We start from the raw sequence: 21,598 nt of genomic DNA on the forward strand, positions 1-21,598 counted from the left end.
ATAGCACAATGGGGAGAAGACAACCATCTAGCTACCGCTATGGACCCATAGGCCAGGGGTAGACTACTCACTCATCACTCCGGAGGCGACCATGGCGGTGTAGAGTCCTCCGGGAGATGATTCCCCTCTCCGGCAGGGTGCCGGAGGCGATCTCCAGGATCCCCCGAGATGGGATCGGCGGCGATGGCGTCTCAGGAAGGTTTTCCGTATCGTGGCTCTCGGTACTGGGGGTTTCGTCACGGAGGCTTTAAGTAGGCGGAAGGGCAAGTCAGGAGGGGGCACGGGGGCCCCACACCACAGGTCGGCGCGGCCAAGGGGGGCGCCGCCCTAGGGTTTGGCCACCCCGTGGCCCCACTTCGTCTCGTCTTCGGTCTTCCGGAAGCTTCGTGGAAAAATAGGCCCCCGGGCTTTGATTTCGTCCAATTCCGAGAATATTTCCTTACTAGGATTTCGAAACCAAAAACAGCGAGAAACAAAGAATCGGCACTTCGGCATCTTGTTAATAGGTTAGTTCCAGAAAATGCACGAATATGACATAAAGTGTGCATAAAACATGTAGATAACATCAATAATGTGGCATGGACACAAGAAATTATCGATACGTTGGAGACGTATCAGGTATCAGTATTGCAGTACGTTGATGATACCATCCTTTTTATGGAACACGATTTAGCTAAGGCCGTAAATATGAAACTCATTATGTGCATTTTTTAGCAATTATTTGGTCTTAAGATTAATTTTCATAACAGTGAGTTGTCTTGCTTTGGTAAAGCTACAGAAATGGAACATCAATATAAGATCATCTTTGGATGTACATCTGGAACTTTACCTTTCCGGTATCTTGGGATTCCTATCCACCATCGGAGGCTTCGTAATTCTGAATGAAATCCGGTGAAAAACCGTTTAGCCTCAAAATTAGGATGCTGGAAAGGAAAGATGTTGTCTTATGGCGATCATCTTGTGCTCGTAAACTATGTTCTTACGAGCTTACCCATGTTTATGTTATTATTCCATGAAATTCCTAAAGGGGTGAGAAGGAGACTTGATTATTATCGCTCTCGCTTTTTTGAAAAGAGGATGATGGCAGGAAGAAATATAGGTGGAATATAGTGTGTCGGCCAAAAGACCAAGGTGGCCTGGGAATTGAGGTTCTTGAGTTGAAAAACTTGTGTTTGTTAGTTAAATGGATTTTCAAACTTTTACATGAAGAGGGGATGTGGCAACAATTACTGCATAATAAATATATCAAAAATAAAACATTGGCTCATGTTGAGTCCAAACCCAATGATTCACCTTTTTTGGAAGGGACTTATGCGGGTTAAACTGGAGTTTTTTACGAGAGATACTTTTAAGGTCGGCAATGGGACGCAGTGCGTTTTTGGAGGACACGTGGCTTGGGGATTCTCCTCTATCTCTCCAATATCCATCGTTATATAATATTGTCCAACGGAAAAATATGTTGATTTCTATGGTATTGACACAACATCCTCCGAATATTGGTTTCGGGAGAACGTTCAATGATTATACAAATAAAATTTAGGGATTTCTATTTTCGTGCCCTCAGGTCCTTAGTTGTACTCAGTTTTCCCCAGCTCCTTAGTTTTTCCTCAGTTTTCCCCAAGCCCTTGTCTGAACCGCAGAAGGAGCTCGGACGGAAGGAATCCGTTAAGTTGACCGTTCCGTGCCGACGAGTGGGGTCGTGTCGTTTGTGGGGTCGCGTCGTGTGGGACCGCGTGGGACGAGACGAGGCCGTGTTTGTGTGGCCGTAGCGTGTGGGGCCGTAGCGTGTGGAGCCGTGTGGGTCCGGGACGGGGGCACGAGTGGTTTCGTCTCTTCCGCCCGTATTAGCGCTTTCAATGTACCTTTTTCCTCTCTATCGCTCGATCTCATTCATATTTGATAGCCCAAATTGGTAGCAAATCTAGAGCAGCTTCTCCTTCTGTTTTTTAACGCCATTCATTTCTTTATGCCTTCGTTTTTACCCAATCGGGTAGGAAATCTAGGGCACAAATCCAGAGAAAAAATATAGGATAAGCCGCATACAGCAACCAACATAGCATAGATATATTCAGGACAGATCCAAAAGTAGTACCGATAGATCCAACATAAGCTACAATTTACATGAAATTAAGCTGCTCTACGTATAGAGCAAATCACATACGAGAGTGCAAGAGGCACGTTCAACGCCTCCGTGTAGCGCGTGTGACTCGCTTGGAGGTTGCGCAGTGAATCCCAAGTGCTTTGTGTTTGGCCATGTACGCATGCACGTTCACGGTCCTTCCAACTCTAGCGCCACATCTGCCAATGGATTCAGCATGGTTCACCAGGGAGTTGAAGTCGGTGGCGCGGAGCTTCCTGTTGCGTAAGGGGCACTTGTAAATGCCTCGAGCAAAAGGGCCATCGTAATGGCCGGACCGCAGCCTCCCGAGGACGTGACGAGTCTTGGTGTGGAAGGACTCGTCGTCGCCTGCCGACGTCGCTGCTCCGCACCCGTCACGTAGCACCAAAGATCGTGCAAAAAACACGGAGTCAATTGCAACGATGATGGAACAGAGAGTGAACAAAAAATCATGCATGATAATATGGGCTCGAAAAAAGAGGTAGCCTCGGTTACATTGGACACACTTATATCCAGGATTTGAGTCAGCAAACCAAAGATCATGCACAACAAATTTGTACACACCAATTGTTTACCGACCAAACCCCGAATCAATTTATGCCCAAATATTCATCATCATCGGCACAAATCTTAAACAAAAGCAAATCACAAACACTAATAACGCAAGATCTAACACAAAAGGATCGAACTAGGAACAGACGAACAAGAATAACGCAAGATCTAACAAAAAAGGATTGAACTAGGAACGTGACGAACCGTAATAACGGTAGATCTAACACAAAATGATTGAAATGAGATAAGAACTAGGGAACAAAGGGTTACCTCCGGCTCGTTGTCGACGATGGTGGTGTCGTAGGGGTTCTCCGGCGCGTCGTACCGCACCGGTTCGTACGGGTCCCAATCGACGGGGACCGGACGGTGGCGGCGGCCGATGCGCCGGCCGCTACGTTGGAAGCAGCGACAGGGGCCTCGGACGGGGCGGCGGCCGATGCGCCGGCTGCTACGTTGGAAGCGGCGACAGGGGCTCGGGCGGGGCGGCGGCCGATGCGCCGGCTGCTACGTTGGAAGCAGCGACGGGGGCCTCGGACGGGGCGGCGGCCGATGCGCCGGCCGCTACGATGGAAGCAGCGACAGGGGCCCGGACGGGGGCGGCGGCCGATGTGCCGACAATGGGCATCTCATTCTTCTCCATCGCCGGCGGTTTTCTTCGGGGTTTTTTCTTCGGTTGTGGAGAAGATGATGGGACCGGGAGAGGCGGTTGCAGTGAGCCAGTGAGAACGTGCGTCGAGGGAGAGAAAGAGGGGCTCTATAAAGACGAAGGTGGCGTGTACCGCAACACGCGTCCGCTATGCACGGCAACACGCGTCCGCTATGCACGGCTGCAGCGTGCACCGCTACCCGAGTCTAACCCCGGGACGTTTGGTGTACTCAGTTATAACCTCGGGCCTTATACGTAAATTTTATCCGTACTCGCTTTTCCCCTCGAGGACTTAGACCGGCAAGTGCAATATACTCAGCTTTACCCTCAAGTAGCTGGTCAACGGAGAGTCAACAAATGAGATTAACATAGCTAATTGAGTCATTTCATGCGCAAAAAAATCCAAAAAAATAAAAACATAGTGGCAACTACTCATGGAGTCTTCCTACGCAACTCCGCCACCTAGAAAACCTTAACAAACATATATAAATCAAGTTTTACCACAAATTTCCACTTCTCGGAATCACTAGTGTAGCTATGAAGATGCATGGTTTTCCACCCAAACCCCTTTGCAAAACATCTTTCCCAAAACATAGTTTGTCTAAATGATGCCATAATTGTCACACTCATGTATATTTGAATTGCAAATAATTTGATGTAGCCCAATATGAATTATATTGTACAAAACACACATTTTTCATTTTGTAATTCTTTTGTTTGAATCCCTTAGTCTATTTACTATTTATGTGCCCTTGGATTCTTAGTACTACTCAGTTTTGCCCTCAAGTACTATCACACATGCTCTGAGAAGCCCAAACTTATCCTGATTTGTTGAGCCGTTGTCACACGGATCGACTCCACGAACCGTTGATCCACTGATCTAACGGGCAGTATACCCCTATCCGTCTCTTTGTGGCAACCTCTCTCTCTCTCTCTCTCTTCGTGGCCACCCATCTCTCTCTCTCTCTGTCGGTGGAGAATGCAATGACGAGTTTGCCACTTAATATATAGTATTGGTATAAACATGAGGCATACATATTTGCGGATTTCGGTGATTGCATTATTTGTCAGTCCTCTAACAATTATCAACTATCTTGAGCTGTCCTTTTATTTTAGGGAATATAGTTTGGGATATAGTATTGGTATTTTGAAACGGCCTAAAAGTGGTATAATTTTGTTATAAACATGAGGCATACATTTTTGCAGATTTCGGCGATTGCATTATTTGTCACCCCTCTAACAATTATCAACTATCTTTAGCTGTCCTTTTCTTTTAGGGAATATAGTTTGGGATATGGTATTGGTATTTTGGAAAGGACTAAAAGTGGTATAATTTTGGTATAAACATGAGGCATACATTTTTGCGGATTTCGGCGATTGCATTATTTGTCACCCCTCTAACAATTATCAACTATCTTTAGCTGTCCTTTTCTTTTAGGGAATATAGTTTGGGATATAGTATTGGTATTTTGAAACGGCCTAAAAGTGGTATAATTTTGGTATAAACATGAGGCATACATTTTTACGGATTTCGGCGATTGCATTATTTGTCACCCCTCTAACAATTATCAACTATCTTTAGCTGTCCTTTTCTTTTAGGGAATATAGTTTGGGATATAGTATTGGTATTTTGAAACGGCCTAATGGTATAATTTTGTTATAAACATGAGGCATACATTTTTGCGGATTTCGGCGATTGCATTATTTGTCACCCCTCTAACAATTATCAACTATCTTTAGCTGTCCTTTTCTTTTAGGGAATATAGTTTGGGATATAGTATTGGTATTTTGAAACGGCCTAAAAGTGGTATAATTTTGGTATAAACATGAGGCATACATTTTTGCGGATTTCGGCGATTGCATTATTTGTCACCCTCTAACAATTATCAACTATCTTTAGCTGTCCTTTTCTTTTAGGGAATATAGTTTGGGATATAGTATTGGTATTTTGAAACGGCCTAAAAGTGGTATAATTTTGTTATAAACATGAGGCATACATTTTTGCGAATTTCGGCGATTGCATTATTTGTCACCCCTCTAACAATTATCAACTATCTTTAGCTGTCCTTTTCTTTTAGGGAATATAGTTTGGTAATTTCGGTGAATGCACACACTAACTTTGAAAACAACTACAAGTACATCCCAACTCGAATAATGGATTTGTAACTAGGTATCCCTTGTAACAACTTCTAGCGCCCGGTGAGCAATGATAAGAATCCGATCGTAATTATACAACAAAAAAACAACCAGCCATCGATTAGCTTGCTTCTTCAACTCGATCAGCCTGCCTTAACCGCTTGTTCATTTTCTTCGCTTCTCCCTTCACTTCCACCAGCTTCCGCATTGGGAGCATTAGGCATAATCGGAAGGTCCCTAATCGGAACGGCTCCTCTCTCCGCCGCATTCTCTACAGCAAGTCCCCCCTCCCAAATTGCGCCCCCAATAGCGCCAATTGATTCCTCGCAACCGAAGCCTCCGAACGTACACATCGATCCACTCGAAATGCCCGCATTTCTTCAAGATCCGAAAACAACAACGTGAACCCTAAATCCCAAATTCGAGGGAATAACAAGAAAATCGAGAGAAAACAGAGAAATTGGAGCGAGATCTAACCTTATCCCCCTCTCTATATGGCAAGCTCTCGCATGCAACGAACTCACGTCCACGGTTGCCGTTCTCGTCCGTCTTACGGATCGACCGCTTCGCAGGCTCCCGGCGTGGGCAGTCGGGGCATCTTGTCAAAGGCACGGGTCCATACCGCGGCCATGAAGAACGGGAGGTCGAAGAGAAACTAGACATCACCCGCGTGCCGGAGAAGGGCTGCCGCTGGCGGAGAAGAAGAACAATGGGGCGCGGAGAAAGAAAGGGGAAGCAATGGCACGGGCATGGGCGCGGGGCTAGCTCGGGCTCCCATTTTGCAACGGTCACCTGGGTAAGCTGTGGGTCCGGCGCTCTCACGTGGACAAGTTGTGGGTCCCACGATGATCCGGATAAGTGGAGACGTGTCCACCGCGGGGCACCAACAGCGGCCCCACTTGCCAAGCACCAACCAACGTCAACTAAACGGGATTCCTTCCGTCCGAGCTCTTTCTGCGGGTTATAGACAAGAAGTTGGGGAAAACTGAGGAAAAACTAAGGAGCTGGGGAAAACTGAGTACAACTAAGGACCCGAGGGCACGAAAATAGAAATCCCTAAAATTTATGGTTACACTTTTGTCAGCGGCTTATGTCTATTCAGCTTTCTAATAAACCTGACAAATTTGTTTGGAATTTAAATGAATCTGGTCTATTCTCCGTTAAATCTATGTACCTTGATCTTATGAATGGCCACACTAGATTCTTACCGAAATATCTTTGGAATATTAAAATTCCTCTTAAAATTAAATTTTTTATGTGGTTTCTCAAATAAAGTGTTGCTTACTAAGAATAATTTGGCAAAGAGAAAATGGTCGAGATGTAAAAAACGTTGTTTCTGTAACAACATTGAAACTGTTGATCACCTGTTTCTTCATTGTCCTTTGCAAAAAAAATTGCGGATGATATATTTTACATATAACATTTCACCTCCCTCTAATGTGACTAATATGTTTGGTAACTGGCTAAATGGAGTGAAGAAAAATGATAAAACCCATATTCGAATTGGTAATTCGACAATTTGTTGGTCTATTTGGACTTGCCGAAATGATATTATCTTTAACAAACAAAAGTGAACCAATTTTTGCAGGTTATTCTTCGTGCGGCGCATTGGATACAACTATGGGTGTATATGCTTCCGGAGGACCAGCGGGGTACTATGGCTACCGGGTGCAACCGTCTGCTGGAGGTCATTCATGACTGCTATTTCCAGGCTATTGGATAGCGGCACATTAGCAGAATTCTGGATGGATAGTTTTTGTGTACTTTCCATCTACCTTTCCTTCTTTTGGTTTCAACAATAGCAGACACTTCGTATGTATTAAGCACTTTTTGGCGACAATTATCAATAAATGGTTGTGTGCATCGATTAATGCAGAGGTCATGGCGCTGCTCCCATATCTTAAAAAAATAGAGCTCCAACGAGTGTATCTTGGCCTTTTAAGGCATTGCTCTTGGTTTAATCCTTTTCGGGTTTCAAGCTGCATGCCCACAACCTAAGGCCTTGCTCACTTCATCGAGATTAATATCTCGAATCATGTCCCTCCATTTAGCTGATCCACCAACCACATTCAACAAGGTAAAAATCATTCCAAAGAAATTATTAACACCTCGGTGATTCCTTACTATAGCCACAACAACTAACTGGAATTGTTGAGCAAAACAATGGACATAGTAGGCTATGCTACTTTCTCTCAAGATCAATGATTTGAAGCCATTGATTTCACCTTGCATGTTACTAGCACCATCATAACCTTGGCCTCTGACTTGCTTGAAGCTCAACTTATATGTTGTAAACAAAGAATCAATTGAAGACTTAAGGTAGGAAGAGGTTGTATCCTTGACATGAATTTCTCCTATAAATGTTGCAACACTACCCAGCCAACCAGAGGGTCTGAGAGGGGCAAATCAATCTGGTTCGTCCAATCCCGTAGCAACAGTAACTTTGCAAACCCACTTTTCACCATGACCGTCGGATGCGTTAATTTGTTTCTCACTTATTGGTTGTCTGAATAGGTCGATGACGGACGGGCCCTTGCGTGCGTGGGGTCGGCGAGCAGAGGTAGCGAGAGCGCTCGTTCAGGTCGTCTTTCTTCCCTTGTTTTTCTGTGCGCGTGCTGGTGGGTGAAACCCTAGATCGGACCCGGACCCGTGGTGAAAAAATCCTCCCTGGTTCTCTCTGGTGCGTGGCGGCGACGATGGCGTGCAGGAGGAAGAGGGAGGCGGAGCTGCGCCGGCCTGCCCAGGTGGCCGTGCGCGCCCTCGAGCTCGTCCAGCCGCGGTTGCCCGCGCGCCCTCGATTTCATCCAGCGGCGGCTGGCCGCGCACGCTGGCGGCGGAAGGCACCAACCGAGCGGCGGCGGCAGAAGGGAGCAAAGGAGCGGCGGCGGCTGGACGCGCGGTCGCGCGGCCGGACGATGGTGGTCTCGGCGACGCTCATAAGCTCGTCCTCGTTCTCTTGGAGGAGCGGCGGCGGCTGGACGCGCGGTCGCGCGGCCGGACGATGGTGGTCTCGGCGACGCTCATAAGCTCGTCCTCGTTCTCTTGGAGGAGAGCCACCCTCTCCAGGCTCGTTCAGGCCTCCCCTCCTCCCGCTTCTCGCCGACAACGGCGCCTGCCTGGCGGCGGCAAAGAGTGGACGACCAGTGGCAGGTACGAGTCCCGTTCCCCGGTGACTTGCTCGTCTTCACGCGCAGCTGTCTGCTATCCTGCTCGTCTCCAACTGGGCCGGCCCTCCGGCCTCCGGTCCGCGCGCTGCCTTTTGCCTCTCCGCGTTAGATCCGCTTCTAGAGTTTGATGTATCCTACACAAATGGTGACAGCGGACAGTATTGGTGATCTGCTGCGGGTATGCTCTGCTTTTTGATGTTTAGGTCTCAACTCCATATGCACTCTGTTAACCTCCATACTGACAGGATTATCTCATAAATACTTCGGTTTGGTAGAGGCTGAACATGTACTACATATGCTTTAAGCACTAAGCGGTTGTTGATTGTAACCTTACTCAGTTTTCCAGAAGAATGATGGCTTGTGAAATTTGCGGAGTTAAATGGAATGTTGGCACATGGCACTTGCACTCAGGTTGTTTCCAAGGGAAGATGTTTGCCCTTCCACACTGCTTCACCTAAAAGAAAGATGCATGCCCCCATTCTTTTTGTGATATGATCACGTCTTCTTGTTTCTCTAACAGGTAACTTACTGTCACTTGGTGTCATTCTCTCTGGTTTTTTTTTTGCTATTACACATCATGCCCTCAACATTAAATTATGCAACATCTGTATCTACCTAATATTTCTAAACAATGTCAGGATTCAGAGGGCTTCAGTCTGCCCAGTGCAGAGCATTGGTGACACCAACATCTCTTGGGTCGCTTGGTGATGGTTACATTTAGAAGAGGCCAATGAAATCTATATAACTGATGAAATGTTCCCGTTCTACAAATAATCAAAGCATGAGAGCCTTCTCTATTTTTCCCAATCAATTTTGTATGTTTGTTGACTTTTGTCATTTGTTTCCCACTTGCAGAGGGTTTTCTGCAGCACTGCTGGGTGTCGAGGTAGTCTGGGTGATGTGGGTTCAGCTCTGATCCATGACCTCCTTCATGCTCCAGATCAAGCCCTCCATCAAGGTGTGGAAAATATCACTCTCGATAAAATTATGGCGATTTCGGGATTTGCGTAACTATCTGGATTTGCGTAACTATCTAGATTTCTAAGTGAGATTGGAATTAGAATATATTGTTTTTACTAATTGGCTTTGTTTTCTTAAGATAATTCGTTGATGGCTGATTTTTGGCAGTAGATGCTGCCCCTCTGAACAAGATTGGATTTTGATGAACCCAAGCGGTACTCCTCTCGGCGTTTCTCTCATTTGTCAGGTAGTTTTGTCCTTCCATTGTGTTTCCTTTTCATTCTAGATTGGTGCTCCTATTGTTTCATAAAGCACTCAGAGCTATAAAATTATTTTACCCGGTAGTTGGATAATTTATAAAGATGAAACTAGCTTTTACCAATGTTGGCAGCTTCTTTTTGTACATTTGCTTCTGCTTTCTGCTGATCGTCTGGAAGGACCTATATAACTAAAAAATTAATAATAGTGTCCCATATTCAGGAGACCCAAAATGGTTGTACCTTGCATCTTAGTATCGTGCATCTTCCGTCAGGATTCTACGATTCTACCTATGTTCTGCCGGTGCAATATTTGGGATACAGTATACCTTCTTAATCTGCGTATGTCGTTGGGCTACAAGTGAATGGCCTGATTAGTGAAACAAGCATCGATATAGCCAATGTTTTCTAATTGATACCAGAATATGTCAATGCTTGAAGCCATTGGCTATATCAAAGAGGTTAGAGCCCTTTTTCTCTTCTTCACGGAAAATCAGATGAGGAGAGTGGCAGCAGTCAGAGGTTGGAGCCCTCTCCAATGCGTCGATTGCTATCCTGACCATTTATACATACAGCCTGGTATGTCTTGGACTCTTTTTTTCTGTTATGCGTTTATTCAAGGAAATTTGTTACGCGTGCTTGTTGATTTTGGTGTTCCTCATTTGAGGCATTATCTGGGTAAACCACGAAGTTCCCACTTTGTCTTTGTTTTACTAGAGGTGCTAGAATTCTAGGTGACTGCTCGTTGGCCGATTAGCATTGAATAAGCAAGAATTATTTTCTTACGTGTCTCTATAGGGTCTTACCGATTATCAACAGTCAATTTTGTTTTGTTTGATATTATTCCATTTTTTCAGGTTTTTGCTTTTGTGGGTGAGCTTGGACCGGTTTGGTTTTCTGCTAAGGCCCTTTATATAAATGAACATAGTTCATTCATCCGCTACGAGGTCCACAGAGAAGGTTGGTACTGATTTCTGCCATGTCTGAGATCATGTATGGTTGGATATATTTGTTTCTAACTTTCTGGTGGTTATTTCTGTTTTGAAATATATTCTTCAGTCCATGTTGATGCTCTACATTCCTGAACTTATATATATATGCCTTCCAGTCTATTGCCTATGCTCCAACGCTTTTTTTTCCATTTACCAATATCAGCAAATAAGGAACAAATAGTCATTTAAAGATTTCAGTTTGCCCAACTTTGTGGACTAAAATAATTAGGCAACCTAAGAACTGATTCACTTTATTGTTTTGCTTTGTTAGCAGCCACTGGATCATCTCTGTATCCTGACTTGGACTTCACAGAATTTTATGACATGTTGTGTTGTTCTTAGCAGCCATATACTAACTTTTCACAAGTACATCTTTTAGCAGGCACACAAACATCTTAATACATGACAAGGTCATATGAGTACATTTTGTTCCTTTATAGTTTCATAGTGGACAATTCTTTTTTTTGTCCGTATGTTATTTGTGTTTGAGCCATTCATTTGTTTGGTTGGTTCCTAAATTTGTTGTATTATTTCAAAGATGTGTGTTTTAAGTTCTACTTGCATTTTTTGCAAAAGAGTGTGTAGCGAGGTTATTCGTCAAAAGTATTTACAAACCATGGCACGTCTAATTGTAAGCCCCTTGACCTGGCTAGGATCACAACCCCACAGATCTTTTTCGTCGTACTCTGGTCTTTATCGTAGCCTACCGGACATAGGGCATATAAGTTGAGATTTTAACATGTGTGTGTGTGATTGTAACCTCCGAATGAGCTTTTTTTATCTTCTGCTATTAATATATCGAGATCATTCACAAACTGGTAAATATGGTTATTTTCCTGCTATATTTACCATGCCACCAGAAATGTATCATTGTTCCTGCTATGTGCTTTCACTGCCACTACCTCTCCAAGCTTGTGCTATGTGCTCTGCTTCCTTTCTCCTTTCTCTTGAAAAAATAATATCATTGTTATATCTGCAAACAAATATACTTGGTTGAAATTTCCTGCCATCAATGGGGATTAGTAGATTTTAATTCTATTGTTCATTCCACTGTTTTTCATGCCTTTGTAGCTGAAGGGTTAGTGTGAGAACTTGGACTGAATTCAAATATGTAGCATACTTATCTTCCTGAAACAATAGCAGAGAAAAATCAAACAATAGTCCGTTCGTTAATAATCAGTTGGACAAACAGTATACTAAATTTTACATTTGCACGACTACGGGTTTATGATGCAATAAGGGATATATACGTCAGTTGTAATATCTCCTTGCACTATCTAGATTTCCTTTCTCGGTGATACATGTTTGGCGATCTATTAGTTCTCAGAACTATATAATCTGAAGGTGAGATCCTTTCCAGTGTGTCCTCCATCCTCCCAGTTTTTACATGGCCATGTTTATGTTGGAGTTGGACTGTTGATTCGCAAGTGGTTTGGCAGTGTGTCTGTGCTGCCTGCAGGGAGAATTTTGATAAGCACGTTTTCTGCTATGTATTTCAGATCAGCTTTTCATGTAGTTCATTGGTCAGTTGGTTGTTTGTGAGAGATAAAGATTATTACACTATTATTAAAATAGGAAAAAAACTTTATGAACCATTGCAGGGTTAACTTGCATTTCTCTACCTTGGATGACACCGGGATCATATGATCTACTATTTTTCCCGGTACACCTTTTTTGGGAATGAAAAATTCAAGTGCATTTGCAATTATCTCCATTACACATTTTGACATGTAATGATGTTTTCCGCAGTGCGAGGAATGGATATCGACCCCAAATGGAAATTGCTATGGGGATACCAAAAGTGGGTCAGCGGCTCTGTACACTGCAGGTTTCCTACTGAATTTTGCATCACCGTCTTATGGACCCAGTAGCTCTGAACCAGTGTATGGATCACTACATGTTCTGTTGATGCAAGGTAAGGTCCTATTTTTTCGATTCATCGTTTGAACACTTGCTTTCCCTGTCTTTTAAGTTGTAAATCTGCACCCGCTCCTCTATTTTAGTGACATAGTAGATGTTTACTTCTCTATTAGAGAAACATAAGGGATTTGCTGAGTACTCCTAAAGAAAATGTTGAATATGTAGTATAAGTAGTGATTAACTACCACGGGAAAATCCAAAGGAAATGTGTTCTTGTTTTTTGTTGTTCGTTATATTGCCACAGAGGCAAGTGTGCCGAAAATTATGGTTCTCTGGGTACTGTTAATCTCGCTAATTCAGGCTGTTCTGCTCTTGGCCGTCGGTGCTCCTGGCCTCCCAACCAAGATTCCCTTCCCTCGCCAACAAAGACTCCGGGAGGCCAGTGAAGCTAGAGCGAAGTGGTGGATATGTGGCGTAGCTTTTCATCAATGGCACGCTCTTGTTCAGCTTGAAGGTTGAGACCTTCCTCCTCTCACCGGTTTGCTTTGGTTAGTAGAACAAACTACACGGCATATGCTTGTTCAAATGCTTCTCTCACAGATTAACATCACATCTCTGTTTATACTTGTTCAAATGTTTTTTATGTATATATTTGAATATGATAACAGAGGTCAGGTACAACCTCATAATTTCAGTTTTGATCAATCCTGCTGTGTTGGCATGGTAGGTTGGTAGCGGCTTAAGAAGTTCAAGCAATTGCCCTGTATTTGTACGAGTAGGCCAGAGTACATATCAGTAAAAGCAATATAATATTTATGAGCCAGTTTTAGGTGTGGTAGCCAAATATCAGCAAAAGTAGTTGATATTTTGCATGACCATTTTAACCATTACCTCAAAATCTCAAATGGAACCACTTTATAGTTTGTTGTTAATTACAAAGATGATAATCTACTTTTATACAATGATAATCTACTTTTTATGTAAATATGATTATAGAGGTTTCCAAAGCTGAGCACAGCCTGCCCTGCCAGGCACTATGCTTGTCGGCGCCCTGGCCGCGCTGCCTAGCGCCTTGGTCATCTACTCTTGAGTTTTCCCATGTGGTTCTGTTTGAAAACCATACAAATAGCAGACCTGTTAACACTACAGTCACTACCTGTTTCATTGCCAAGAAATAATGGCATATTCTGATGGAACTTTCATGTGCAAGTATCGGCCATGGGGTATGAAGTATGAGGGTGACTATGAATCGGTGACTATGTTGATTGACACTTCTCCCGGACAAATGGGTTAGGAATGAGCCATAATGGATACTTAAACAGTGAACTAGCGCCAGGAAACCTGTTGTGAAATGGTGATGGATCAGCTTGTGATCCCCCTGTCATCTCCCTCCCTTGACCTGATGGTGCTGGACCCTACTGGTATTCATCTCCTCTTTATGTTCTTGAGGTATGCTTTTAATCTCTTCCATGTTCTGCTATTCATTGTAGATCCATGGTGATTGGTTCAAGGCATGCCAGTCTTGCTGTACCATTTTTGGTGTGATCTATTTCAGTGTTTCTTTAGCTCTCCTTGCCTTTAGATAAGTAGTGGTTTGCTAGCTGTAGATGAGGGGGTATGGAAGCTCGACCAAAAGCTCGATTGAAGGTATACTTTGACTGTTTCTTCTTTCAATTTTTCTGCAGTTCCATTTAGTTACACATGTTAAATTTAGACCTGATTATATCTAATGACTGCTATATGACTGTCATATGCTCTTTCTTATTAAATATTATTCTGGTTTTGCTTGTTATGGAGAAATGAATATTATGTGATTAAGTGCATTCTTTGCATCATTGTTTATTGCATGAAATGGCCAACAAAAAAATGGTATGGTGTGTTCTAGGCTAACTTCACTTTTGGTCGTTATTTCAGTGGCAATGCTAAAGAAGCTTCAGCAGACCTTCCATTTGATGCTGGTTTCAAGGTAACTAATGCCCCATATGTTGTTTTGTGTAAAACACACGACACACCATCTTTCTGATATCTGGAATTCCCGAGCAGTGAATTGCCTTTAATAGTTTGATGATGCCAGCATAGCAAAGAAGTTTGTACTAACAGCTGAGTTGTCAGCCTTTGCTATAATATTCAACTTGTTGTGAAATAATAATAAATCATGTTAATAACTCCTCAGGGCCAAGCCAACTGCATCATCACATAAATTATGGCTCAACTGTTAATTTTATATGCTTGTGTGGGTAAGGGTCCTATGGGAAAGGATAGCATGCTCGCTCTTGACCGACTTGCTGTAGACTCTTCCTCCTGGTGTAGATGCAAGGTTCCGGGGTTATTTCTGGAGAGTATAGTTCTGATAAATTCATTATTTTAATTGTGTTTTTTATTGATTTTGACGAGATGCTTCCAATTGGAATATTGGGCAACTAAAAGATTACCTTGGTATTTCAGGAAGGCAGGCATATGACTAGCACAAAATGTAGATGTTTCCTTTTCTGTGAAAAGATTACATCTGTATTGCAGGAAGGTAAAAATTCTTTGTTTGAACGTTTTTACCTTTGTAATATTTTGAAGTGTTTTATTTTCTCTGTGTTCAAAAAGTGAGTACATTTTCTATCTGCTTTCAAGCATGATAATGAGTCTTGCTTTCGTTGGGAAAACAGAACTATCTGGTGCTCTGTTTTTGCCTCAAAGACTGGTAAGCATAGTCATGCTAAGTGAACTTTGTTGCCATTGATATATTCATCTGAGCGTCGCCGAATCAACACCGGAGGAGGTCATGGAAGAGAGGAAGGAGGCGTGGCGATGTTGTGGCGAACGGTGCCAGTCAGCGATGTAGCGCCGTCCACAGGCGACGACCAGGTCAGGCATGTCGATCCCCTCCCTTCTCCTCTCTCTCTCTCTCTCTCTCTCTCTCTCTCTCTCTCGTTGTGCACTGTCGTAGCTAAAATGGTTCATTTAGAGAAGGGAGGAGAAGGGAGTTTGACCAAGTTTTTATTTGCCTTAAGTTTTTACATTCTGTGATTCTGAAGCAAATGTTACACATGTTAATGCTCTTTCATGGCCCATGTTGTTAAGAAACATATTGTATTGTTTCCTTTTTATGAAAGCAATGTTGTTTTCTGACTCTGAGGTTCTCCATGCATATGGATTGATCATATTTTCAGTGTTCTGAAGTTTTCATATGAGGGTAGGCAGGTACAGATTAATGTTAAGGCATGAAAATTAGGGAAATGCTAATCGGTGTATTAGAAGTTTTCTCTTTGAATTTTGAGCATATCTACATGCTGCCATTGATTTTTTGTACTGGCAATGTATTTGGCTCATATGTGATGATAGATTTCTTGCAATGTACTGGCATAGAGTAAGTTCGTGTAACTGTTATTACATTTTGTATATAATAATAATAATTAGCAAGTTACACTCATGTTTAGGGTACGAGCATTCAGAGTCAGAGTTAATCTTGCGCTGTCGGTATGGGTTACAGGAGTATTCTGTATTAACACATTTGTAAATGGGAAAATTTGTTGCTTTAAAGCATTTCTAATATTTTTGCATTACTTCGCACCATTGATTCATTGATCATGTCCTTATTCGCATAGTTTTTTAGCATATGAAAATTCACACTCCAATGTAATATTAGTAAGTAGGCGATCTGGTTGCCATTATGGACATAAATACTACTATTGCTTCTGCGGTTCATTTTTTAATAGCAAAATGTGTATGTTAACTTTCTTTTTGTCAAGCTCTTAAACAATTTTAATGGCCAAACTATTTAGTGTGTTTTTTGTGAGTACAGGCATGGGTGGATCTAGCTCCCAGTGACACCGAGCGGCTGCTCAGGCTGCTCTGGCAAGTTTTTCTTAAATAGTAGTGTACTTTTTTCAGGACGATTATATGCCCTTCACTACCCTGGATGTAGTTTGAAGTGGCAAGGAACTTGTGATTCATGGCAGATAGGAAAGTCTGGTATAATAGCCGTCGTATGCAATATGGGGTAGACATAATTCAGGCAGATCCCTCTTGAGTTGTTACTCCTTATATAGCATGATACAACAATTGTCGCCTTTTATTCGCTTGCAACATGAGGTATAATCATGTTGCTGCTTTGAGTACAAGAAAATAAAGATCCCAGGCACGGAAAACATCTTTATTTGTAGCTGAACTGGATCAACACTTCTGATGTTGTTTTGCAATCATGATATATTCTGAATTTCTATTGGCAGGGTGGTGATGATGTCGCTCTCTAGATAGACTGGCAGAAGATGAAGCGGCTGCCGATTACTTGAAATTGTTTTAGTGTGTACCTTACTACTAAATCTAAGACATCTATATTGCATGGTTCATTGTAATCTGGCACCGTTGCCATAGAGTTTTATGATGACATTATTTGCACTTTACTTGCAATATAGTATTGTTGCTTTACTTGCAATATAGTTTTGTTGCTGCTTAAAAAAATGTATTATTTCTGAATATTTCATTGACATTCATGTAAATAATGAACTATACTTTTTTATTCATAACATCAATGTACCTTCAAAATATTTAGTACTTCTATTGCCAGGGTGGGGATGATGTCGCGCAAGATGAAGCTGATTACCTAAAATTGTTTTATTCTTTAGCTTACTACTAAATCTAAGACATCTTTATTGCTTGGTTCATTGCAATCTGATATTGTTGCCGTAAAGTTTTATGATGATATTACGTGGTAATTCTTAATATAAAAATAAGCTAAAATTTATGGTTTAAATTCTGATTTGATTATGTCATTTGCGCGATAGCGCAACAGGTCATCTAGTAACACAAAAAGGAGAAGGACTTCATGCATTCCAGGCCGTCCCAGGCACCCCACCATGGCACGGGCTACTCCATCATGACAGTCGCTAGCCTGAGAGATGCGTACAGCTCCCTTAGCTCGCGCACCATCCAGTTTAGGCCCTCCTTTTCTCTTGACTTGCATTTTAGGCTCCACAGCTGCAAAAAAATGATGATTTTGTAAACGATGTCAGCTGGGTTAGCAATAATTTTCTTCTCAATAGCAAGTTTATTGCGCACATTCCACAGCGCCCAAGACTGGGCAAGGAAAAGGATCCACAACAGCTTTCTGGGGTAACCCGAGAAGCTAGACAAGATATCATGGAACTGAGCAAAGTTAGCGGGGCGCCAGTTGCACCCGAGCAGCTGGCGCGTGGATCGACCACGCGAAGATCGCCAAAGAGCAGGAGAAGAAGATATGGCTAACATCCTCCGGCGCACCACACAGGGCACATAGGCCGTTTGACGGACCATGTCGAGTAAGGATCTGCAGTGCCGAGGGCAGCTTATCCAGGGCTAACTGCCAGGAGAAAATCTTGATTTTTAACGGAACCGAGGCTTCCCACAGGTCTTTGAAATGAGTCACCGTCGTGCCCGTCGACAGCATAGCATACATGGATCTCACTGAGAATGCTCCGTTTTGTTCCAGGTGCCAAGAAATCTTGTCTTGACCCGTGGTGAGAGTCACCGCGGCCAAACTTCTTTGGAGGTCTTCCCACTGCCGCACACCCTCCGGATCAAGAGAACGGCGAAAACGGACTTGCAGATTGTCTTGAAACAACGCATCAGCGACCGAGATATCTTGATTGTCACAGATGGCAAATAACAAAGGGAAGGACTCCAGTAGGGGGCCCCTTCCCCACCACCAGTCCTTCCAGAAGCTAGTTCTATTGCCGTTCTGCAACTTGTGCTTGGCTCCAACCTTAAAGAGGTTCTTGACTTTGTGAAGGCTTTTCCAGAAGGGGGAGCCTCCATGACCTGATCCCGCAAACAAGTCGGAGGCGTCCACATACTTAGCACGGATGATGCGAGCCCAGATCGTGTCCTCTTCCTGGTACAATCTCCAAATCCACTTCAACATCAGTGCCACATTCATCTTTTTGGTGTTGAGTAACCCTAGCCCTCCATACTCCTTGGGTCTACAAACAGTTGGCCAGTTCACCAGGTGGTACTTCCTCTTCGGTCCCGCTCCTTCCCAAAAGAACTTAGAGCGATGAGAATCAAACCTCGCATGAATCCCATCATGGAGGAGGAACAGGCTCATCGCAAACATCGGGAGATTGTCTAGGCATGCATTAGAAAGGATAAGTCGTCCCCCTGACGACATCAGCCTTCCTAACCAAGGTTCGGTTTTTGAGGCGAGTTTCCGCACAAGAAAGAGCCACTGCTCAAGGGTTAACTTTCTGTCAGAGATAGGGAGGCCCAGATAAATGAAGGGGAAGGAGCCAAGCTTGCAGTTAAGTTTGTTAGCAATTGCAGTCCGCTCTTCAAACCGCTGGCCCAGCACAAACACCTCGCTTTTGTGATAGTTGATCTTGAGCCCCGACATATCCTCAAAGCACATCAACAGAAATTTAAGGTTAGCAATATCCTCATCCGAACCTTGAATGAGGATAAGCGTGTCGTCTGCATACTGAAGATGGGAGACTCCCCCGGGCAACAGGTGTGGAACCAGACCGTGAATGTGTCCTGCTTTGGAAGCCGCAGAAAGAATACCAGACAGGGCCTCACCAATGAAGTTGAAGAGCAGCGGTGAAAGGGGGTCTCCCTGGCGAACCCCTCTCTTATTTCTGAAAAACGGCCCCACTTCACCGTTGATAGAGATAGCAGTTTGTCCCCCAGAGACAAGTTGTAAGATCCTATGGATGTATCCTTCGTCAAAACCCTTGCAACGAAGAACTTCCCCCAAGAAGTCCCAGTTCACTCTGTCGTATGCTTTTTCAAAGTCCAACTTGAGGAGCACCCCATATTTGCATATAGGTAATGGACATCATTGCAGTTTTAGCACTGCCAAACCTTGGAGGTGCTATTCACATCGGATGGCATCAACTGCACCGACCAACAGAAGGTAACTTCTATTTTTGAATTATTTAAATGCGCTAAGCTTCTTCGGTCTAGAACAGGGTTATTTGTCTACGAGCCTGGTCAGATTTGCTGAACCCATCTAGTACATGTGTATATGTCGTCAATCGGACGGTAACTCTTGGAATTTTGTCTTGCGGCTTCACAAGGTATTTCTCAGAGATTATAACATATTATCTTGCTATGAAATTGTTAATATTTTACAAAATGTGTTTCTTGATCGTGTAGTTGTTCCTCTGCAGGTATTACTCCGCGAAGATTTTTCAAGCGGCACAATGTCAAGAGCAAACAAAGTCTGCAGAAGAAGTGAACTAGCGCATCAAATCTAATAGATAAATTCATATTATATTTAGGAAACTACATATGAAAATTATAGGAACTTGTTTAGTGGTGTATGCCCAGTATTTGTAAGGATGTACTTTTCACTTGTAAAGTACTACAAGTACCATCAGATAATATAATTGATGTTGTTTGCAGCACAAGGATTTTTTGTAATTCTTTTTTGTTTTGTGATGGCTGGTATTTGATTTCCATCACATGATGTGCATTGCTCCAAATTTTGCAAGGATTTGAAGAATGAATTGATTTATATAACACACACACACAAAAAATTCATTCAAAGATGCAATAGCCTGATTCAATGTTGATAGAGACGATATGTTGGGCCTCCATAAAGTGGCTCTATCAAGATAAACACGCTTTTGAAAATGTCTCATCTTATTTTTGGGACGCTGACACATGCGTCTTTAAAGTATTTGAGACGGTGCATAAGAAGACGCTTCTACGACGCTTTATAGTAGCGTCTTTACAACGGCGTAGAGATGAAATATAGCGTCTCTAGTCTCTAAATTAGACGTCTCTACATGCTTATTTTCCTGTAGTGAAATCACTGAGGGTGAAATCCTCATTCTTCGTGGTGACCACCGTCATGGCGGTGGTGAAGCTCTCGTGGTCGTCACCGAGACCACCAAGTATGTAGGAGATGATCTCATCTTCCTCCAAGGGGTTGCCAATCGTGGCCATCGTGTCGGCCAGTTTCTTCATGTGGTTGTAGTAGTCCGTCATGGAGGTTTCCCTCTTCTTGGGCTTCACCATTGCCCTTCGGATCTGAATGATCCGTGCCTTCTACTTGGATGAAAACATCCGGTCGAGTACACCCCACACCTCGGCCGATGTCTTGAGCAGAAAGACATGGCCCATCACCACCGGCGTGAGGGATCCCAACAGGCCACTCAGCACCTGCTGGTCTTGACGGAACCAGGTGGCGTACTCCGGATTGGCCACCTGCTTAGATCTGCCCTCGGTGGCAGCGATCTTCTTCGGCGGCGCTGCCTTGGTTCCATCGACAAACCCGTACACATCATGGCTGTACAGGGCTGGCAGTGCTTGGGCTTTCCATAGGAGGAAGTTATCCTGGTCAAGCTTGATGGTGATGGCTGCATTGAGAGCAGCCGTGATGTTGATGGGAGAAGTAGAATGCGACGGCGGTGGAACGATGGGCGCCATGGTTGTGTAGGCTGGATAGCTCTGATACCATATAAAACAGTATAGATTGGTTTGTGCCGTACCTCTCAGGGTCAGCATCATGACATATATATACAGCGCATAGTGCTTAGGGTTTACATGGTTAGGATTTACAAGGTTGTTACAACCACCTAACTAACATATCATAACAGCAATGGTTAGCTAGCCATCGTGATCGTCTATCCTACACAACCGGCATTGTTTAACGACATCAACCCTGAAATTGGCATCATGTACTCACGTCGTGTGGGTGATGCGTGTAATTGACACGTCCGTTGGAAACCCCAAGAGGAAGGTGTGATGCGCACAGCGGCAAGTTTCTCTCAGTAAGAAACCAAGGTTTAATCGAACCAGTAGGAGTCAAGAAGCACGTTGAAGGTTGATGGCGGCGGGATGTAGTGCGGCGCAACACCAGAGATTCCGGCGCCAACGTGGAACCTGCACAACACAACCAAAGTACTTTGCCCCAACGAAACAGTGAGGTTGTCAATCTC

The sequence above is a fragment of the Lolium rigidum genome, chromosome 3 (genome assembly GCF_022539505.1).
Source record: "Lolium rigidum isolate FL_2022 chromosome 3, APGP_CSIRO_Lrig_0.1, whole genome shotgun sequence".
Taxonomy (NCBI): Eukaryota; Viridiplantae; Streptophyta; class Magnoliopsida; order Poales; family Poaceae; genus Lolium; species Lolium rigidum.